Source organism: Haliaeetus albicilla, chromosome 24, assembly GCF_947461875.1.
Source record: "Haliaeetus albicilla chromosome 24, bHalAlb1.1, whole genome shotgun sequence".
Classification (NCBI taxonomy): Eukaryota; Metazoa; Chordata; class Aves; order Accipitriformes; family Accipitridae; genus Haliaeetus; species Haliaeetus albicilla.
Window position 1 is genome coordinate 2,838,151 of NC_091506.1, and position 7,010 is coordinate 2,845,160.

At 39.4% G+C, this 7,010-nt stretch overlaps 1 protein-coding gene across 1 annotated transcript in view; it reads right to left on the minus strand.

The window, feature by feature from the left end:
* The window catches only part of LRRN1 (leucine rich repeat neuronal 1), a 467,756-nt gene that overhangs the window by 217,197 nt on the left and 243,549 nt on the right, over positions 1 to 7,010 (minus strand). The gene's annotated exons all lie outside the window — the stretch shown is intronic.

Here is a 7,010-nt window from a genome sequence, read left to right on the forward strand (position 1 = left end):
AAGCCAATCATAGGGTTGATATGTAGAAGACTTTTAAAAGAATTGTTTTATAATTTTGCTTATGAAATCCTTCAATGGAGACATCCTTTAATGGGCTTTGCCATAACTACTTCCTCCTCGGAGTCTCACACCCGCATTTTATATATCCACCCACACATTCATCAAGACCTCTTGAACTTTCACTAACACACACACAGCCTACTGAACACAACAAAACTCTCAGCTAAGAGCTAATTTGCTGTCTGCTGAATATTCAGCTAGTACCCTGAAACTACTGGTAATCAAATACCTGAAACATCTTGTGCAGAGCGAGAATTTCCATTTTTCAGAAGGTATATTTTTCTCCCATTCCCAGCAGGGTTTTTCACCATCACTTTATCTGAAGTCCTTTAAAGCTGTTAGTCAGTTCAGCATTTCACTAGGATTCTCTCAGGTAGAGGAACCTCTTAATGTGATGGCTATGCTAGTAAAGAGAAAATACTACTCTCTAAGGAGTTTTCTATGTGAGAGAGGTTATCTGACACACGTTTCCTTATCCATACAGTTGGCAGCAGGATCCTTTATTTCCTTCCAACAGAGACGAAACTGGCAGCCGGATGAATTTTAAACGTGGGGCAGTACGGAATCCAAACACCTCTCCGAGGCTGTAACTACCCTCCCGAAGGGACTCAGCTGTACCAGGAGATCGTAGTCACAGGTTCCCATGCTGGGAAATGCCACAAGAGCAAGACTGGGATGATCATCAATCTGCACGACTGAAACTGTGTGTCATGAAGGTGCCAGCTCTAATATCAGACTACAGACTGATACGAGCTCAGTAGAGCTAGGGTGTCCAATACAAGTTGTATGGCCAGATTGTCTGTGATTTTCCAGCTCTTTCATGTCTCCCATGTTCTTCAAAGTGGCTGAAAAGCAGTTAGAGGGTTTCCTGAGATTTCTTTCAGAGTGTGAATGTTCTGAAGCATCACACCACAAGGTGGTAAAGAACTCTTCAAGGCAGATAGAAAGTACAGCTAGTCCCGCTATGTCCAATATACCGATACCTACGGGACCTAGGCTGCTCTAACCTACGTGAGGGTCAAGGACGATGGAAGTCCTGCAGAAGCAACAGCAAAATGAGAATTGCAAAAGCATGAGAGCATGTCTAGAGTGCCCGTTCCTCCGCTCCCTCATGCAAAAATCCAGCAGAGTTTGGCATTTATGTCCATTATATATAGTATATTTCCATTACATCGTAGCGTATATTTTTTTCCACCATCTTTGCAGTGCAACCACCTTTGAATTGGACTGATGCAATACTCAGTACCACTACTAAAATAAAGTTAGGGAATGATGGTAACAATATAACTTTCAGCCCGAGAAATGCAGAAAACCTAAGTAAGCAGACAACAAAGAAAGTGTACACAGTCTCTACTAAATTTCAGTCCTTTGTGATGAAAAAAACCTCAGGAAGGTCTTGCTTTCAAAGCCTTTGCTGGGTCTCTTTCACTCTTTGTCAATGTTAGCTCTGGGTCAGTGATACGTTTTCACTGCCATCATCTGCTGAGGTTACGTGCCTGCTTCCCCAAGACAAACTGCAGCCATGCGAAGTCAGCAAAAACCTCAGACAGAATCAAGAGTCTTTTCCCCAAGATTAAGGACAATATTGTTGCGAATGTCACCATGTTAACTTCTCTGAACCTTCCTGAGCGTTCAGTGATTTTTCGGCATGGATAATGGAAGTAGAATGCTCTATATACACAGTGCAAGAAAGATAGTGCTTTTAACTTAAACATAGTACTCTGTATTTTACACTGAAGTCAAATTTATTAGCTAGTTTTACCTCTATCTAAATGTATGTAAAACCATTTACATTATTTTCCATAATATATGGGAACAATTTAATTGACTCTATTGGTTAATATATACACATATAAAACCGACACTGCTTGCACTGTGAGTGGGGACTGCTGAAGTGAGTTCTACATAAACTCTTTTTCAGACAGGGCTCGTTAGATCGTCTTTGGCAATACTGTCTAGAACTACATATACATTGATCTTTTTGCTAAGACTTGTGCTGACAGATCCAATAAGAACAATGGAGAAAGAAAAAGAGTTGTTATAGCTAGCAAGACTCAATGGAGTTACTCTTGTTTTTGCTGGCTAAAGATCTTGCCACCTAATTAATGCAAAGACAACCAAAAATTTTGTTATGGAAAAAGCTAAAGGAAAGATCAGGCCCTGATCTCTGATAAATCTTCTTTGCAGCTTACACCATCTGTGGATACATCAGGTCTGATGGGCACATCTCAGGGTGGCCCAGGAGCAGTGCAAACCACAGTGGTTTCCAGAGCAAGGTAAGGAAGCCCTAACAGAATTTGCTTCTTTCAAGCTCTCAAATCAGCACGGTGTAACGGGAGCTCTGCTCAACACCACTGCTCTTTTTCCCTCTGGTGCTCCTGACAGTCTCTTTAAAGCGCAGTTCCCCACAGCCACAGAAGGGAGGATCAGTTTGGAGCAGCTCAGGATCTGGCTTTAGGGCCCATCTTTAATTTACATCGGCAACTGTAAAGCTGCCTATCGACGCCGCCGATTTACAGCTCTATTTGTAAGAGCAGCAGTCACACAGGAACAGGTCTTGGCCCCTTTTCTCAGAAGGGTACACTCATCTCTAAGCTGTCTGTAAGCTCTGGATTTATGCAGAAGCAATACTCCTAAAGGCTACCTAAAGGACATGTGGTCTCTTTGACTTGCTATACCCTTCCAGCCAACGTTACCTAAAATGGAGTTTTTCCTCACTTTCTATTCTCTTTATTGAACCAAATTTCTGTTTATAGTCACATTTGCTTTCTATCCCATGCTGGCTGTCACTTGTGTTGAATATGGGTTTTGCACACATGCCAAATAGTTTGTTACTTGGCGAGAGTTCAGTGGCAAAAGAATTTGCTTCTACGCATAGTAATAGGCATGTTTGGCTAATAGGCTCTTTGTCTGAAAGCCTTTTGCATATTCAGAGCTGCTCATTTGTCACGCTAGCCTGACCTAGGCAACAAATATTAAAAAAGAGTCGTAAATATGCCCTGTTCTTACCAGAATGCCAGCTGAAGCAAGCATTAGCTGTTTCGTGATAAACTAGTCATCTGCTGCTCTTTAACTTCACAAGCATTGTCCAACCACACTTATTTCTAGAACAGTTCTCCTGTCCATCACTGATTTTTTTTGCTTTTGGAATTGCCTTACTCTGTTGTCTGTGTTCTCTTAGAGCACATTTAATATTGAAATGGACAACTCTGATGATGTAGTAGTTTGGGGATGGCAAATTTGATAACCTGCTATATGTGAAGCTGACAGCTTAGGATCTGTTCTGGTTTCACAATTAAAAGAAGGAATTTTTCCCTATTTGCTGGGTGTGTACCAGGGCCTTCTGCACTGAACTTCTGCGCTCACTTGAATGCCATGCTCCGTGCATCAATGGGCAGATAATACCTGCATTACCTGGCACATCTTCCTAATTTGTGCAACGAAGTTGTGACAAAGGGAGTAGTAAGTTCAACTGGTAACTTGAAAAGCCAGGCATTTCCTTGGGCATGGGGAGATGGCAAGTGTCTTTAGTATTGGGACTGCCTGGTTGTTGGTATGAAAATGGCTTCATATATTTTTTGTAACTGGCTTTTTTCATGTCTAAAGTATAGATTTGCTTTTTGTCCTGTAACTGCTTTCTTACTGTCAGTATTTAATAAATTGTCTAAAGGTTGAGAGTCACTTTTTTTTTTTTTAAATAGTTAGACGTACTGCTTTGTTCTGCCTAGAACAAAGTTTGGGTGTATAGCAAGCCAATTTACTGGCAGAGCAGAAATCAATGGCATACATACACAGGACTTTTCCTATTTTAATTAGACTATACAGACTACTTTATAAACAGAAATAGTCAAAATGCCGTGTTGCAGAAACACACAAAAACCTAATTTAAAGGGATTAGGTCAGAGATCAAACTTTTCCATTGTTTGCCGTGAATCCCCTAAAAATAGAAATCCCAAAGCTAACGGTACAGCACAGCTGACTCTCACAGAGAAACAAGATCTGCAAAAATGTGTGTTACAGCACCATCTAGTGCCTCTTATCCCAGCAATATAGCAAATTAATTTAATTTTCCACTTAATTCAAATATGTAGGTGGAGAAGAGGGAGTGCATTGGCTGCTTATACATTCTGACAACTTATTTTCTCTCAACTAGTGCTGAGATAGGAGGGAGCTGAGGGATGTAAATGAGCTTTGGCATTTTACATGGCGAAGATTTTGTCAGTATAGCTGCTGTTAGTTCTTCTTCTTTTATCCTCTTACCAGTTACCTAGTTTTTCCTCCTGAGGATAGCAGGGAAGTGGACACAGGAGTGCATATGCTGAGGAAATGGGAGGAAAAGTACTGCAATTAAATAGCAAACTGACCAAATGGTATATTTTGGGTGGGTAGAGACATTTTTTTGGTAGAGCGTATATTCTGTTTCGTATGTATGAATGACTGACAAGCAGGAGATTGGTGTTTGTTTGCAAACACCTTTTGTTGAGAACTGTACCCATAATGAAGGTACTTGTCTCAGGTAACCAGCACCCAAGCCTTTGCTTTCTTCACCCCGAGTATGACCCTCAGCAATGCTAAATGAATCTCTAACTATTGCTGTGTTTTAATATCCTTTACATTGCTGTCCTTTTCTATTTTTTTTTCTTCTTCTGCAACGGTGATTAACATCCTCTGTCTTCAAACTACTAAGAGGTTAACCAACAGCAACTTTGCAATTAGCCACTATTCCCAACCAGCAATTGCAAGATACAAAAGAGACAACATGAATTTGGGCATTAAACCCTACAAGGTCCGGTGGCATGGTATTTAAATTTTGTTTCTAAATCAACGTTCTTACAAATAGCGCTCCTAAAATAAAATGAAAATTCATCACAGCTGGCTGTGTATATCTTTGATAAACAGCTGCTAAAAAGAAAAAAGCGCCTCATCGTATTGAAGTGCTCCGACTTCATCTAAATTACAGTAATTTGGGCTTCTCACAGACACATTGGCACTGACCAGATTAACTAACATACTTTGGGATATATGTATACTTGCCCTCACCAAATTTAATAAAGTAACTTGGAATTTTCATAGTTGCTTTTCAGTCCACAACCTGCTGCTTTCTGGTTTTAACCCGACCTGGGGTTAACATTGCTGGAAGAATAGCAAATGGCTTCCAGTCATTCCAGTCTGAGTTTGGGAACACGCCACATGCTGGGATGGATTAAAGTGGAAGATTAATGACTCACACTCTTCAAGCTAAAGACTGCCTTTTGTGATAATAAATATAAATATTTATATGTTAAATGTATTTTCTAGCAGGCTTAGGTTAAAAACCTTAAAATTAATTGTACCTTAGCGTATTTAATAAACATCCTGACAGTAACATGTAACCTAATGGAAGTCACATATCTCAAGAAAAATCTTTACAGTGTCTTCACTATGCCCCTGTAGGGAAGCCTGGTGGATAGTAATGCCTGTAATTTATAGTCAGAGACTAAATTAGAGTTAATGCCCAATTTGGGGTTTTGGATTTAGATTTAAGGCACAAGCTAGAGTTATACATGCTGCACACAAACACAGCTCTTAGCAATGTTAAGGTCATAAAGAGATGCAATATCATCCAAAAGAAGAACTAGGGAACTCTTGGGGTTTGGTCCCAGAGTTTCCAGTACTCATAATTTTATTATGATTATTATTCTATTTAGTGTTTCCTAAAAGAAACCCCAGCTGCTTCAGTCATGTGAATTATTTGAGAATCTCAGTAGCCATTAAAAAATAAGTTCTATCCCTCAAGACTGCAGAAACAAGCTTAAAAGTGTGATGCAAATGTATACCCAGCAATTAAGTAAAGAAACAACAGAAATCAAAATAGACTAGCATATCAAAAATATTTAGCATAACAGTTTTTAATGAAACCCCAGGGTTTAGAGAAGTGGCTCATATTTTTTTAATACTTCAATTTGCCAGACTGCAATCCAGCCTGACAACAAAAACATTTGATTTTTTTATTATCATATATGTAACAGATACAGTACCCTGGAATTATGTATATTATACTGAGATAATGCAGAAAAAGTTATGGAATTGTAACTTAATAATTTAAGCGATTAATAAATGCTTAATGTATCATCACAGGCATGTTTGTGATACAGTCCTTGTTTGGCAAATGTGATACTGATTGTTGTTCTAAAGACATATTCAGTTCAGTATAGATAGTATTTTGAAATTTCCCACCCATGATGGTAAGGAAATTGGACTGCTATTTATCTTTAAAATGTGTTTCTCTAAAACACTTTAATTCTGACCAAAAAAAATAATTAGTATTTTGCTTGCTGGCTAATCATTGGTTTACTCTGTCACTGGTCCAGGGAGAATATTATTGCTGAACTGAAGTTGGACATATTAAAGAGAACACCAGAAAGTACAAAATTTTGCCCTGCGAAAAAGGCCTTCTTTGGGAGAAAACAAACAGGGCTTCAATACTGAGGAACTGTGAAATGCTTGGGAGCACTGTATGGGATTCAGTGATTTGTAACAGTCTCCAAAGAATGCCAAGAGCAATAAAAAGTAAGCATTTTAATACAAAGGGAGAAAACCCAGAGCCATGATCTGACAGGTTGGTTTGTTTTTTTTTGTAAAGGGGAAGGTAATGACAATAGATGGTGAGATAGAGCATTTGTAAGAGTTGGGCAGCGCAGAGGCAGTCCCACCGACCCGAATTTTTGGGACATATCAAGCGTGTTTGCAGCCTGTGAAGCGTTTCTGGTGATCACACCAACCTCACATCAGGACGACACTTTGCCATTTTAGCCGACAAGCCTCAACCATTTTGTTTTAGCAGCGCTACAAACCACCGTCGATCTTTTTGTGTGTGTGTGTGTGACTAAAAAACGCTTTTTACTAAAATCTCAGTTCTCAAAGAGAAGAAACCACTACTTGTGCACGTGTGGCGCACTTATCCACGTATG